Source organism: Micromys minutus (assembly GCF_963924665.1).
Source record: "Micromys minutus genome assembly, chromosome: 3".
Lineage (NCBI taxonomy): Eukaryota > Metazoa > Chordata > Mammalia > Rodentia > Muridae > Micromys > Micromys minutus.
The window spans coordinates 57,403,457-57,420,594 of record NC_137972.1 but is presented as its reverse complement, the minus strand read 5'-3'; the positions used below and the strand labels follow the sequence as shown (position 1 = coordinate 57,420,594).

General features: G+C 35.9%; 1 pseudogene across 1 annotated transcript; it reads left to right on the top strand.

Annotated features, from left to right (window-relative positions):
• Nucleotides 1-340: 340 nt before the first annotated feature.
• LOC308418594 (malate dehydrogenase, cytoplasmic-like) lies at nt 341-3,017 on the top strand (annotated as a pseudogene). The gene is made up of 3 exons: nt 341-553; nt 2,000-2,476; nt 2,727-3,017. The product of its transcript is annotated as a malate dehydrogenase, cytoplasmic-like (transcript).
• The last annotated feature ends 14,121 nt before the right edge of the window (nt 3,018-17,138 follow it).

The window sequence follows — 17,138 nt, the reverse complement described above, 5'->3', positions numbered from 1 at the left end:
TCTTTATCTCTTATTAATAAATAATTCAGTGTGTTTGCATACTATGAAAGTGCCACTAAAATTAAAGTTTTATATGTTAGTGAATTAAAGTAATTATTTAGTGTATGAGTTTGCATTATTTGTTCGATTTTTTTTACAATATTAACTGATTATGTTTAAAGTACATGAAGATTTCCACCAACATCTATATTTTATATAAATTTTATTGAATTCTGCATAATTAATTTAAAGAAAGTTAATGTTGTAACAATCAACAAATTAATATTATATGCGTCATCTCCTGGCCATATATCTCTCTAAGAAAATGTGGAGGTATGATTATGTTAAAAATTTGCTAATAATGTCTGAAGCAAACAGAGTCCTTGTGACTGGATCAGCCAGTCAGATTTCATATTCACTGTTCTACAGCATTGGAAATGGATCTGTCTTTGGGGAAAACCATCCCATTATTCTTGTGCTGTTGCACATCATCCTCATGATATGTGTTCTGATGGAACTGCAAGACTGTGCCCTTTTATTTCTGCAGAATGTCATTGCAATAGACAAAGAAGAGGTTGTCTTTCAATCCATGTGCAGGATCAACATTGTAAAAATGGCCATCTTACCAAAAGCAATCTACAGATACAATGCAATCCCCATTAAAATTTCAACTTAATTCTTCATAGAGTTGGAAAGAGCAATTTTCCAATTCATCTGGAATAACAAAAAAACCTAGAATATCAAAATCTATTCTCAACAACAAGAACACTTCTGCATTAATCACCATCCCTGACCTCAAGATAGTTGTGCTAAAGATCACATGGTACTGGTACAGAGATAAGCAGGTAGATAAGTGGAATACAATAGAAGATCCAGGAATGAACTCTCACACATATGGTCACTTGAATTCTTGACAAAGGAGCTGAAAGCATTCAATGGAAAAAAGATAGCCTCTTCAACAAATGGTGTTGGTTCAACTGACAGTCAGCATACAAAAACATGAAAACAGACCCTTTCTTATCTCCTTGTACAAAGTTCAAGTGCAAGTGGATCAAAGATCTCTACATAAAATCAGCTACACTGAAAGTATTAGAAGAGATAGTGGGAGAAACCTTACAACGCATAAACACAGAGGAAAATTTCCTGAACAGAACACCAATGGCTTGTGCTTTAAGATTAAGAATCAATAAATAGGACTTAATGAGACTGCAAAGTTTCTGTAAAGCTAAGGACACTGTCAAGAAAACAAAACAGCAGCCAAAAGATTGAGTAAAGATTTATACCAATCCCTCATCTGATAGAGGTCTAATATTTAATATATAAAATCTCAAGAAGTTAGAATCCAGAGAATCAAAGAATCCTATTAAAAATGAAGTACAGAGCAAAACAAAGAATTCTCCATTGAGGAATGTTGAATGGCTGAGAAGCACCTAAAGAAATGTCCCACATCTCTAGTCATCAGGGAAATGCAAACCAAAACAACACTGAGATTCCACCTAACACCAGTCAGAATGGCTAAGATCAAAAACTCAGATGACAGCAGTTGCTGGTGAGGATGTGTAGAAAGAGGAACACTCCTTTATTAGTGGGATGACAAGCAGATAAAGAGAAACAGACATAATATGCAGTCACTGATAACTGGATATTAGCCCCAGAAAGCTCTGAATACACAAGAAACAATTCACAGACCTATGAAGATCAAAAAAAAAAAAAAAAAAAAAAAAAAAGGCTAAAAAGTGGAAGCCTCAGTCTTTCTAAGAAAAAGAAAAAGGAAAAAAGCAATAAGTGTATAGCATCCACTCTGATTGAAGAACACCTAGACCTTAAATCATTAATAACTCAAGACTTAAGATTGTAAATAGTAATATTACATGCATACTATCAAACCTTTAAAACAATTGAGTACTGACAATAATATATTCATGTAGTTTTATGCCAAAATGCTTTTAATAATCTGTACATGTATCTTTGTTTGCTTTTTTTTTTTAAATAAAGTTGCAAGGGGAAAAAAAAAGAAGAGGTTGTTTTCAAAGACCTGAATGTAGCTGTCCTTGTGGGCTCCATGCCAAGAAGGGAAGGCATGGAGAGGAAGGACCTACTGAAAGGCTTTGTGAAAATCTTCAAATCCCAGTTGCAGCCTAGGAGAAATACAGCAAAAAGTCATCTAAGGTGGGAAACCCAGCTAATATAAACTGCCTGACAACCTGCAAGTCAGCACCATTGTTTCCCAAGGAGATCTTCAGTTGCCTGACTCACTTGGGCCACATCTGAGCTAAATCTCCAATTACTCTTAAACTCGGTGTAACCAATGATGATATAAAAATTGTCATTATCTGGGGAAATTATTCATTAACCTAGTATCCAGATGTCAATCACACCAAGGTGAAATTGCAAGGAAAGGGAGTCGTTGTATGAAGCCCTAAAAGACAATAGCTGGCTCAAGGGAGAGTTTATCATGACTGTACTGCAGCGTAGCTCCTCAATCGGCACAAAGAGCTGGCTCCACTTAAGTACCTCCCGCTAGAGGAAAAGCTCTACAAGGACCCACGCTTGATAGACTTCATAAAAGTCTTTGTTTCATGGTCCCTCATGAGACTGCGGCAGACCCTGCCAGAGAATGGAGTCCCTCCCTTCTCTCCAGTCACTGTGATACTATACCAGTCTCACCTCCACACTACCTCCCTGTCCCTAATAGCTTCCCTCAAATAAACACACATTCTATTTGCCATTAAAAAAAAAAGACTCAGAAGCTGTCCAGTACAATGTGTGCTGCGAAAGCCATCTAGATCACATCAGAGACACTGGTTTGGAATTCCACGGGGAGAGTTCCTGCTGATGGGTTTTATCTGTGTTGATGGCAACTCCTATGGTGTCCCAGATGACCTACTCTACTCATTCCCTGTTGTGATCAAGAATAAGACTTGGAAATTTGATGAAAGCCTCCCCATTAATGACTTCTCTCATGAGAAGATAGATCTGACAGCAAAGGAACTGACTGAGGAAAAGGAAATGGTGTTGTGTTTCTCTCCTCTGCATGATTGCACAGTACCAAACAATAATAATGTTACATTCAAATTGTGAACAGCAAAATATTTTAAACATGATTTGCTTTGTGATTGATGAAAGTCTATCATGTTGTTAGTGCTGTGCTCTAAAGAAAATATATTCAAGTGGACAAAAAAGAATTAACTCATGCTAAATGTTTCTTCGGAACAGACACAAAAGTGAAAAAGTTGAACTACATTTAAACATACTGCCATGCTACACTGCTTAATTGCAATTGTACTGTTACATTCGAATGAAGATATCCATCATGCAAACAGCTTGCAGTAAAATGAGTCCAGAGCTGTGACTCTTGACTTAAGGACCTGCCAAGTTTAAACCTTTTCTATGATTTAAGGTTGTTCTATTGTTCATGAGGTAAGATTCAGTCCTCAAAGCTCTCTGCAGAACAAAGTATAATATAATAAAACAGATAAAATGTGTATGATCATTAACACCAAGTAAGAAGAATAAAAGAAATGATGTAACAACTCTTCTAACCTTTAAATCAGGAAAGAAAGTTTATCAACTAGACAATACAGAAATCTTTAGTATTCTCTATTCTTAGATTACATAAAAGTGTTATAATATAGAAATTAGAGCACATATTCCATAATTTAAAATCCCCGATGATTTAGAGGATATTTTCTTCATAATTTATAAGAAAACATCATACAAATATAAAGTTGGCTACATGCTAATAGTGTTGATTTAACAAATTCGCCCTGTATAGATATGTGAAGGCTTACTGCATGTACTTTATTTGGTCATAGAGGGAATGTTTAACAGAAACATTCCAAGAGAGATCAGATCTTATTTTCCCTCCACAGAAATTAAAAAAACGGAAGAAAAGAGAAATGTATGAACTCAGTGTGTCATCTCATCACCACATATATGCTGTTCTGTGAAAGTGTCCTTCCAGACTAACAGAAGAACAGACCTCCAGAATTTATCAAATATTTTTAATGACCATCTTACTAAAATTTCATGAAATTATTATGTTTTAAACATGTTTTAGTATATCCATTGTTTATTATAATGTTTTCTGTCAAAATGGAAATGGAGAAATATATTGATGACAGAGAGATATTAGGTACAGATGATAAATAACAGAAAACTGACAAAGAGATAAATACATAAATATGAGAAACAAATAATAAAAGATAAAGAATGGACAATTTTTTCTATAAAAACCATGTAGATACAGACAATTTAATACACATATTTGTCTTACTTTATTTCTTTACTAAATACTGAGAGTGCTAGATCAAGCATTGATTTTAATGTAATTTTAGAGATGTATTTCACTCCATTGTGTTTGTTGACTGATATTTTATTACAGGCATCAAGTTTTACACCCTATCATGCCTCAAGTGTCTAAAAAGGTATACACAGTTAAATTTCTAATATTTTGAAGAGTCTCTGTACAGCTTTTCACAGTGGATATACCAGGAGAGATCTCTCTAATTGTGTACAGGGTTCCTTTTTTTCCCATTAATACTTAGTATTTTTCATCTTAAAAACAGACATCTTATGATAAGGTCATAAAATTATTCTGGTTTTGAACAAGATTTAATAAATCTGTTGTTATTGAAATGTTTTCTCTCAAAAAGGTCTACTCAGGACATTTGAACATTTTTGGAATCAAATTAAATCATGTCATTTGCAAGGAAATAGATATAAATAAGTACCTTCTTAAGCAGCGTAAGTCATAATCATAAAGAAAAAAATGATGTTTTCTCTCATATATGGATTCTAAATATAGAAAATGAAACACCTTGAAATAGGAGAAGGGATTTGTGAGAAGAGGAAAGGACAATCTGGAAGGTGAGAATAATGACTGAGGAATGGATACAGAAATTGTGGTACATATACACAATGAAGCACTATTCTGCTATTAAAAACAATGACTTCATGAAATTCCCAGTAAAATGAATGGAACTTGAAGCTATCCAAGTCACACAAAAAAATACCCACTCATGGTATGTACTCACTTATAAGCAGATACTAACCCAGAAACCTTGAATGCCCAAGAAACAAATCATACAACTTAGGAAGCTCAAAGAGAAGGAATGCCAGAAAGTGGATGCCTCAGTCCGTCTTAGAAGGGAGAATAAAATGCCAAGGAAAGAAATAAAGGAACAAATAGAGAAGCAGGGATTAGAGAAAAATATCACCCAGAAACTGCCTCACCAGGGGATCCACCCCATATGCATCCACTAAACCCACACACTATTGTTAATGCCACATAGAATTTACTGGCAGGAACATGATAAGGATGCCTCCTCAGAGGCTCTGCCAGAACAATACTGATTCAGAGGAGGATATTTTCAGCTATACATTGTAATAAACATGATGGCTCCAATGAAAGAACTACAGAAAGGACTGAAGGCGCTTACCGGGTCTGCAACTCCATGGAACAAACAAAAATATCAACTAAGCAAATCCACCACAGTTCCCAGGGACTAAAATATCAACCAATGAGTTTGCATGGAGAGACCCATAGCCCCAGGTGCATATGAGCAGATGATAGCATTCTCTAGCAGCAATGGCAGGAGAGGCCTTTGGTGCAGCGAATGCTAATTTTCCCAGTGTAGATGAATGCCAATGTGCTGAGGTGGGAGAGGGTGGTTGGAAGAGAGAACACCTTTATGGAGGCAATGGAAGGGGGAGAAGGAAGGGTATTGGGGAAAGGAGATAACATTTGAAATATGAATGCAGAAAACATACAATAAAAAAGTGAAAAAAATTGTTTCGTGGAAACATCACAATGAAACCCATTTTTCTACGCAAGTAATGGACACCAGTAGCCAAATGCTATGTGAACACAAGGAACTTATATAAGCAATAATGATAAGATCTTGTCGTCACTGAAGTGCTGTGCTGTCATTTACACATAACTTCATTAACTATGTACATTATTAATTAATAGGCTACTTATTCTGGTGGTGCTAGGATTTAATTTAGGGCTTTACATACTAGAGATCACAGGGCCACTGAGCCTGTCATTTCGGTCTTCTATTGAAAGGATAACTTTAAGGCTGAAGACTGGGTGCCTAAATTTGCCTACATAAGTATCAATATAAATGCAGGTCTAGATTCATCACTCAGGTAATTATAAATTGTGAGCACAAAAGGAATTAAAAATGTACGTCTTAAATGTTTTATTTTTAACTAGTTTATTATCTACTATTGTGATAACTAACCTTGGTTGTCAAATTGCCAAAACAAGGAAGAGGTAACCTACATTTAAAAGTGATCTGTGGATATTACTATAGATCAATTTCTTTTCTTTTTATTAGACACTATTTATTTATATGAAATGTTATCCCCTTGCCCCACCTGCTCCCATCCTCCCTCTCCACTTGTCTCCAAAAAGTTGCACTAGTTCCTAATCAATCTCTCCATCCCATTGCCTTGGCATTACCCTTTATTGGAAAAATGTGCCCTCACTGGGCCAAAGACCTCTTCTCACATTGAGGCCAGACACTTCTATCCTCTGCTACATATGCAACTGGAGCCACAGATCTCTCAATAGATGCTCAATGATTGGTGTTTTAGTTCATTGGAGTTGCGGAGTTTTTAGTTGGTTGATAATATTGTTCTTCACAAGAGATTGCAACCCCTTTCAGCTCCTTCAGTCCTTTCTCTAGCACTTTTATTAGGGTCCCCATATGCTGTCTGATGGTTAGCTGCAAGCATGCTCAGCTGCATCTGTATGACTCTGGCAGAGCCCCTGAGGAGGCATCCCTATTTGGTTCCTATCAATAAGTCATTTTCTTATTTCAATATAGGTCATTTTCTTGATTGTCCATTGAAGTGAGAAGGCCAAGCCTACTTTGGGAAGTGCCATACGTAGACATGATGACCTGGACTCTGTAAAAAGCTAAATAGAGACTGGAAGAAACCCAGTAAGCAGCATGCCTCTAAGGTCTCTGCCTCAGTTTCTCTATGAACTTTCTGCACTTGAGCTTTTTCTCTAGATTCCTGAATGATGTAACATGAATCAAAAGAATTCTTTCTTACCCCTATTGCTTTTCTACAGTGTTTTTGCATTCACAGTAAAGACAACTATAATGCCCATATTTTCAGAGTAACTAGAATTTTCTCCTATGGCCATGCAAAAGAAATTTGTCTGTTCATTGCTTAGCCCTGAACATCAAGATTGAGAAAGAAAGTGTTCACCTATGAGGAGACAGCTGGCTGTTTTCATGTATTATGTCTTCCTAGTTGTACATGATATTTTTAAAAGATTACTTTATTATATATAAGTACACTGTAGTTGTCTTCAGACAAACCAGAAGAGGGCATCAGATATCATTACAGATGGTTGTGAGCCACCATGCAGCTGCTGGGATTTAAATTCAAGACCTCTGGAAGAGCAGTCAGTGCTCTTAACCGCTGAGCCATATCTCTAGCCCGTACATGATATTTAATAAGTGAGGATTTTATGAGTTATCAACACCTATTTAACTGTTCAGTGATGAAAGCCAAGTTTTTAGGACAAAATAAGGCATTGCTATTCCTCGATAAGAACTGAAATCCAAATCTGCCATGAGAAAAAACTGCACCTGAGCACAAAGCAGTCCTGTTCCGATGCTAAATATTTCATTTCACCATTTGTTTGAAAATATTGCCAGTAGCCATGAAAGATTAATAGTTCTGATTTTAAACAATAATGTTTACATTAAATGAAGGTCACTGACAAAATGATTTTGAATCACTTCCTTTGTTGTTCGCATGTACCACATGAAATAGTACACTCTCTATGATTCATGGTATATTGTACTTTCACTCAATAAGACATGAAACCTTTAACATAAAATCCTTCTACACCAAGGTAGCCTTTTTACTTTAAAATTGTGAACAATTTTAAACTTTATGCTAAGGCTATTGAGAAGCTTCCTGTTACCATATCAATTTTAAAATTTCTCCTAAATAATCATAAAACTAGTATGTTATATAATTTAATCTTTAGAATTCTATCAGTGTACAAATATACTAATATATTTTATCATCATTTACAAAATAATCTTCTAAGATATTTCATGCCCCAGGAATTATAACAAATCATGTATCATTTGGACAAGCTAGTAATGCAGGTTGAGATAAATAGCAGATTTAAAACATAAAGAGATATTTTCTATTTTCTTCCACTTGCCTGAGTTAATTTCTGTACCTTTTCATACAGTACTTATATTTGTATTTTATCTTATTTACTTTTCATTAAATGAGTTATTTCATCAGTACTGAATATATGTTATTTTAATTTCTATATGAAAATAATGAAAAAGCTCTTGTTTATATATAATTACCTTAATATACATCTCATCATATGCTTATGAATTCTGTATTTAAAAACTACAAAAGAAGACCATTTAACTAATTTCTCCCACGGAAGCAATATTATCCTCAGATGTAAAAGATGAAGTGTGGTGGAGTCATTGGAGAAGTTAAAGGCAGATAACAAGGGTTAATATGATCAAATACATTGTGCATGAAGCACGAGGTTTACAAGTAAGTAATATATTTTATTAAAAGAATGCAGCAACAATGAAAAGACTGAAAGACACACTTAATATTTAGATGCCAAAAAAACTGACAGTTGAAAAACTATATTAAAAAACTTCTTGTGTATGCCAAGTTTTAGAATATTTGTCCAGCTTACATATGCATTAGTATATTAAATTTAAGTAAAATATAAATTTTGATACATATAAAGTTGTGATAGTTACATACTAAGTTTACAAATAATAGTTAACACCTAACATTATATCTATAATCTAAAATAAATATGAAATTTTAATATGAAGTAATAAGTTTCAGTATTATTTCTATATATACATTTTATAAAACATTTTTGGATATGTTATTATATAGTCATAAGAAAAATGCAAGAGTCAGAGCTGTTACACCACCATTGGGACATACGACCTGCCCGCAAAATGCTGAGAATCCAGGAAAGCCTCAAGAGTGCTCTCCCTGCTGAGCCCATGGTGAACCCCACCTTCTCTCCACAGACTATCTGGAAAGAGACTGACTGGAACTCTCAGGGCCTGGGTATATATGAGATGCTTGGGAACAAACAGTTCTAGCATCTGTGCCCAGAGACAGAGCCATCCCAGTGCCACTGGAACTCATGCCCTACTCACAAAGAGATAAACACCCAATAGCAATCTCTCTCCTGATCCCACAGGCCCATAGACCCATAGGAGAGAAATGCTCCAGACAAAGACAACAAGATCATCTAGCATCACAGATAACAAGATGGCAAAAAGCAACTGCAAGAACAAAAGCAACAGAAACTCAGACAACATGCCAACATCAGTAACCAGTTCTCCCACCAGAGCAAGTACTAAATATCCCAATGAACAAGATAAAGAAGAATTTCACTTAAAATCCTACTTCATTTTGATGAGGGAGAACATTGAGAGGTGCATGAATACCCTTAAAGAAATTCAGAGAAACCAGGAACACACACACATACACACACACACACACACACAAAGTAGAAACCCTTAAAGAGGAAACAGAAAAATCACTAAAGGAGCTACAGGAAAACACAACCAGACATGTGAAGGAATTGAAAACAAAAATAGAAACAATAAAGAAATTACAAAAGAAAACAACCCCAGAGATAGAAAACCTAACAAAGAGATCAAGAGTTTTGTACAAGGAGATAAGAAAGGGTCTATTTTCATTCTTCTGCATGCTGACTGCCAGTTGGACCAACACCATTTGTTGAAGAGTCTGTCCTATTTTCATTGAATGTTTACAGCTCCTTTGTCAAAAATAAAGTGACATATATGTGAGAGATCATTTCTGGATCTTCTATTCTATTCCATAGATCCATGTGACTATCTCTGTACCAGTACCATGCCCTTTTTAGCACAATTGCCTTGTAATATAGCTCAAGGTCAGGGATAGTGATTCCTGCAGATGTTTTCTTGTTGTTGGGGATGGATTTCACTATTCTAGGTCTTTTGTTATTCCAGATAAAATTGGACATTGCTCTTTCCAACTCTATGAAGAATTGGGTTGGAATTTTGATTGAGATTGCATTGAATTTTTAGATTGGTTTTGGTAAGATGGCCATTCTTACAAGTTAGAGTCACAACAAGGTATTTCATATAGTTTGTGACTATTGTGAAAGGTATCTTTTCCCTAATTTCCTTCTCCCTAAGTTTATCCTGTGATTAGAGAATGGCTATTGATTTGTTTGAGTTAATTTTATATCCAGCTACTTTGCTGAACTTGTTTATTAGCTGTAGAAGTTCTCTAGTGGAATTTTTGGGGTCACTTAACTACACTATCATGTCATCTGCAAACAGTGATGTTTTTACTTCTTCCTTTCCAATTTGTATCCCTTCCATTTCCTTTTGCTGTCTATTTGCTCCGGGCAAGACTTTCAGTACTATGTTGAATAGGTAGGGGGAGAGTGGGCAGCGTTGTCAAGTCCCTAATTTTAGTGGGATTGCTTTACGTTTCCCACTGTTAAATTTGATGTTGGCTGTTGATTTGCTTTATATTGCTATTATGAGGTTTAGGTATGGGCTTTGGTTTCCTGTTCTTTCTGAGACTTTTAACATGAAGATATGTTGAATGTTTTCAAATGCTTTTTTAGCATCTAGTGAGATGACCATTTTTTTTTCCTTGAATTTGCTTATATGGTGGATTACATTGATGGATTTCCATATATTAAACCATCCCTGCATCCCAGGAATGAAGCCTACACGCTCATGGTAAATGATTGCTTTTTATGTGTTCTTGGATTCAGTTTGCAAGGATTTTGTAGAGTAGTGTTGTTCATAAGCGAGATTGGTCTGAAATTCGCTTGTAGGGTCTTTGTGTGGTTTAGGAACGAGGGTTATTTTTTCCTCAAAAAATGAGTAAGGTAGTACCAACCCCACATCAGATAGAGGCCTAATACAAAGAAATCAAGAAGCTAGATTCCAGGGAATCAAACAACCCTATTAAAAATAGGGTACAGAGCTAAACAAAAAATTCTCAATTCAGCAATATCAAATGGCTGAGAAGTATCTAAGGAAGTTCTCAACATCATTAGCCATCAGGGAAATGCAAGTCAAAACAATGCTGAGATTCCACCTCACACCAGTCAGAATGGCGAAGACTAAAAATTCAGATGACAGAAGATGCTGGCAAGGATGCAGAGAAAGAGGAACACTTCTCCACTGTTGGTGGTAAACCCGTACAACCACTCTGGAAATCAGTCTGATCATTCCTCAAAAAATTGGACATAGTACTACCTGAAGACCCAGTTATTCTACTTCAGGGCATATACCCTAGAGAAACTCCAAAATACTACAAAGACACATGCAACACAATGTTCATAGCAGCCCTATCTAAAATAGCCAGAAGCTAGAAAGAACCCAGATGTCCTTCAGTAGATGAGTGGATACAAAATTTTGGTAAATTTACACAATGGAGTACTTACTCAGCTCTCAGACACAACCACTTTATGAAATTCTTAAGAAAATGGATGCATCTAGAGAATATCATCCTGAGTGAGATAACCCAGTTACAAAAGAACAAAGCTAATATGCAATCTCTGATAATTGGATACTAAACCCTGAAAGCTCTGAACATCCCAGCAACAACTCACAGAGCATATGAAGTTCAAGAAAGAAAAAAAAATAAAATAAAAAACCATTATGCTTAATCTTTACACACCAAGAAAACCTTGACAATTTCCAGGTTACATCTTGTTTTACATGTACTTTATGCTCATTGTAACTAGTAAGATCATAATGCACACTATCAAACTTTTAAAAAAACCAAGTACTGACAAAATGTATTTTTATAATTTCATTCAAAAATATTTAAAATGCTTAAAATATGTACATTTATCCTTGTTTTTTAAAGTAAAGTTGTGCAATTAATAAAAAAGACACATTAACAAAAGAGAGATCAAGAGTTATTGTTGCAAGCATCACCAACAGACTACAAGAGATGAAATTGTTAATCTAAGGGGAAAAAGATGCCATAGAAAATGTTGACACATTAGTCAGAGAAAATGCAAAGATCCAAAAGCTTGTAATCAAAAACATCCAGAAAATCCAGGACACACTTAGGAGACCAAAGCTAAGGATAATCAGTATAGAAGAGAGCTAAGACTCCCAACAAAAGTATACTAAATGACTTCAACAAAATCAGAAAAAATAAACTCCCTAACCTAAAAAAGGAGATGCTCATGAACATAGAGGGAGCTACCGAACTCCAAATAAATTTGACCAGAACAGAAATTCCTCCCAACATATAACAGTCAAAATAAGGAATGTTCAAAAGAAAGGAAGAATACTGAAAGCAGTAAGGGAAAAAGGACAAGTAACATATAAATGCTGACTGATCAGAATTATATAAGACTTCTCAACAGACACTGAAAAAGCTAGAAGAACCTTGGCAGATATCATACAGACACTAAGAGAACACAAATGGTAGCCAAGGTTACCATATGAAGCCAAACTCTCAATTACCATATATTGAGAAATCAAGATATTCCAGGACAAAACCAAGTTTATAAAATATCTATGCACAAATCCCGGCCTATAAAGTATAATAGATGAAAAACTCCAACAAAAGGACGAAAACTATACCTTAGGGGAAAAAATCTTACAATAAAACTGAAAGAAGTGAACCACACAGATATAATTCAACCTCTAACAAAAAAGTAACAGGAAACAACAATTACTATTCTTTCATATCTCTTAAGATCAGTGGATTCAATTTCCCAATTAAAAAACATAGACTATCAGACTGGATGCATAAACAGGATGTATCGTTTTGCTACACACAGGATACTCATCTCATTGACAAAGATAGACACTACCTCAGAGTAAAAGGCTGAGAAGAAATCCTAGCAAATGGTCATGAGAAACAAGCTGAAGTAGCCATTCTAATATTGAATAAAACAGATTATCAACTAAAAGTTATCAAAAAACATAAGGAATAACACTTTTTTTCTTATCAACAGCAAAATTTATCAAGATCAACTCTATATTCTGAGCACCTATCTCCAAATACAAGGTCACCCACATTCATAAAAGTAACCCTATTAAAGCTCAAAGCTCATGTTGTCTCACACAGATTAACAGTGGGAGACTTCAACACATCACACTCATAAATGGTCAGATCACAGAAGAAGAAAGTAAACAGAGACACAGTGGGAATATCAGAAGTTATGAACAAAATTGATTTAACAGATATCTATAGAACATTTAACCCTAAAACAAAAGAATATACCTTCTTCTAAGCACCTCACAGTACCTTCTCCAAAACTGAGCATACAGTCAGTCACAAATCATGTCTCAAAAGGTACAAGAATATTCAAATACTCGCATGATTTCTTTCTGAGACTAAGAGTAGTCAAAACAACAATAACAACAACAACAAAATCAAAAAGCCTACATAATTATGGAAGCTTAAGGATACTTTACCCAATGATATCTTGGTCAATGATGAAATATAGAAATTAAAGAACTTTAAGAATCTAATGTAAATGAAGGCACAACATACAATGAAAGCACTACAAAGAGGCAAACTTCTAGCTTTGAGTGCCTTCAAAGACAAACAGGAGAGTGCATACACTAACACCATGACATCATACCTGAAAGCTCAAGAACATAGAGAAGCAGATACACCAATGAGGACTAGACTTCAGAAAATAATTAAACTCAGAGCTGACCAAGTAGAAACAAAAAGAACTGTACAAAGAATCAACAAAACCAGGAACTGTCTTTTTGAGAAAATCAACAAGATTCATAAAACCTTAACCTGACTAACTGGAATGCACAACAAGAGTATCCAAATTACGAAAATGAGAAATGAAAGCGGGCACATTACAACAGAAACTGCTGAAATTCAATAAATCATCATATCCTACTACAGAAGCTTATAGTCCACAAAACTGGAAAATCTAGAGAAAATGGACAATTTTCTAGGAAGAAACCAGGTACCAAAGTTAAATCAGGATCAGATAAACCATCTAACCAGTTCCATAACATCTAAAGAAATAGAAGAAATCATCAAAAGCATCACAAACAAAAGAAAGAAAGGAAGAAACTATTACTAGATGTGTTAAGTGCAGAATCAAACCTTCATAGAAGACTTAATATTATGCTCATACCAAAACCACTCTGGAAATCAGTCTGGCTATTCCTCAGAAAATAAGACATAGTACTACATGAGGATCCAGCTATGCCTCTCCAGGGCATATACTCAAAAGCTCCTCCGACATATAACAAGGACACATGCTCTACCGTGTTCATGGTAGCCTTATTTATAATAGCCAGAAGCTGGACAGAACCCAGCTATCTTTGAAGAGAGGAATAGATACAAAAATCTTGGTACATTTCCACAAATGAGTACTACTCAGCTATTAGAAACCTTATGAAATTACTAGGCAAATGCATGGAACTTCAAGCTATACTTCTGAGCAAGGTAACCCAGTCACAAAAAACATATATTATATGCACTCACAGATAAGAAGACACTAGGCCCAAATCCTGAGAATACCCAAGAAATAATTCATGAACCTTATGAAGCTTAAAAAGAAGAAAAGCCAGAATGTGGATGTCTCATTTCTTCTTAGAAGGGAAAACAAAGCTCTCAAGTGAGAAAATACAGGGACAAATAGAGGAGCCAGGGTTGAAGGTAAGATCATTCAGTGTTTGTCTCATCTGCAAATCCACCCCATATGCAGCCACCTAACCCAATCACTATTGCTGATGACAAGAAGTATTTGCTGACAGGAGCCTGATATAGATGTCTCCCTAAAGGCTGTGCAAGTGTCTTACAGATACAGATTAGAATACTTGTAGCTAACCATCAGACTGAGTACAGGGACCTCAATGGAGGAATTAGAGAAATGACTGAAGGGTTTTTCAAACTTATAGGAAGAACAACAATATCAACTCCTCCCCCCTGGGTTGTGTTTTTTTTTTTTTTTTTTTTTTTTTTTTTTTTTTTTTTTTTTTTTCATTAAAACTCTCTTCTTCCAGCCACTTGGGGTCAGACTCCTCTACCTCTACCTGGGATATGAGTCTCAACCCCAGTGTACTGGTTAATTAAAAAACCTCCTGTAATTGTAGCTTGGACGGTCTCTTGTGAATTCTTGAGGGGTCATGTTATCCGAGACTTGACTAAGGGTCTCTGCTCTGTGGGAGTCTTTCAAGGTTGCTTCAGTTTGTGCTGTATCCAGCACAACATATATGTTTTACTCTACATAGAATTTATTATATACTTGATAATTCAAACTTCCAACTTGTAAAAACTTAGATAAAGGTAATGCTTTTCTTTCCTTCAGAAATTTAGAATTATATTAGAATTGTGTAGTGATCTGCATAAAAGTCAGGAAATCAACATATTGTGAAAATGCATTAGGTCATTAAGAAACCAAATGACATAGAAGTGAAGAATTATTTTCATAGTATGTCTTGTCGCGCGCCCCACTTCCTGCCGGCAGGGAAAGGCATGCAACAACAGGATTCTTCTGCGAACAACCTTTATTGTACAATACTCTGAGCAGGGGACTTCCTGAGCAGAAAACTTATCTCTGAGCAGGGGACTCCCTACCGGGGTCTTCTGTATAAGCGATCTCTCACGTGCGATCTCCCCTCGTGGGATCTTTCCTCACCAGGTTTTCCTCATGCGATCTCTCTTACCGGGTCTCTCTCCTACATGCGATCTCCCTCGTGGGAGAGAAATGCACTGCTTATATATGCCTAAGAGACTTGTGTTGCTACCTGATTGGTGCATCCTCCAGTAGCTCATTCATGTGCCCCGAGATTGGGCTATGACTTATGTGGTTGCCAAGCAACACGAGGGGAAAGGTTTTTGTAGGCTGAATAATAGGCAGGAAGCTGGCACCATCTATTGGCGCCAACGGCTTCCTACAATGTATCTTCTATTACTTACTCTTACATTATATTTTTCACATTGTGGAAATAAATATAGATGCTACTTCATTATGAATGCTGTTTACATTAAAGAAACACAAGCAAGAAGTTCACTAAAAACTTGGAAGCAGTAACTCATGATAAAGTTTATTTAGTTAATGTACTTTGGTATGAGCAACAATTAGATACATTGGGAGGTATCTACGTAAAGTCAGAATAGAAATTTGACTGAGAGAAAATTATATGATAAAAGTCATATGATTAAGAAATATAAACTTATCAAGGTTATAAATGCTTAGAGAAATAGAAAGTCATTTAATGGAAACCATATATATATTTAGTGTATTTTAATAATATTCTAAATTTTAGAATATTGAATTCCTGGTTAAATCAGAAATAAATGGTATATAATTGAAAATTGTTAACCATTCTAATATTTCATAAACATAAATCATGGTAAATATTGTTTTATTTACTATGGCACAAATGTCATAGCATACTGTGTAATCCTCAAATTACTGTGTACTGATAATGTTTGGATTCTATAGAAAAATAACAGAAGTACTTTGTATAAAGGCAATTTGACATTGTGGCTAAAGTTGTGAACTTTCTAAATTACTTAATAAAACATAGGGGACATTTATATTTCTCTTCTTTCTTATAGCTAAGATTTTCCTGTGTTAAAATTCTGTTAGAAATATAAATGCTGGACTTCAGGATGAAGAGTGGAGCCTGGCACATCTGCCACCCAGAACGGCAGCTCGTAAAGGCTGAACAACTGGTGAGTGGGAGACCTAGGATGCAGGGGAGCAGAGGGATCTAGGCGGAATGCACAGGAAAAGTGCACCCCCTGCCTTGCCCTGCCCTGCCTTGCCTGATGCAGCGAATGGGAACAGAAAATTAGAACTTCTGTTTCCAGCCGGCGGCGATTTCAGGACGAAGAGCAGAGCCTGGCCAATCCACCACCCAGAACGGTGGCTCGTAGAGGCTGATCAACTGGTGGGTGGGATACCTGGGCTGCTGGGGAGCAGAGAGATCTCTGCGGAGTGGACACAGAAAGTGTACCCCCTGCCTTGTCCTGCCCTGCCCTGCCTGAGCCAGCGACCAGGCACAGAACTTTGGAACTTCTGTTCCCACCCGACACCTGTGAGGCATAGAACAGGGCTCGGCCCATCTGACACCTGGACCAGTGGAGATCCATGG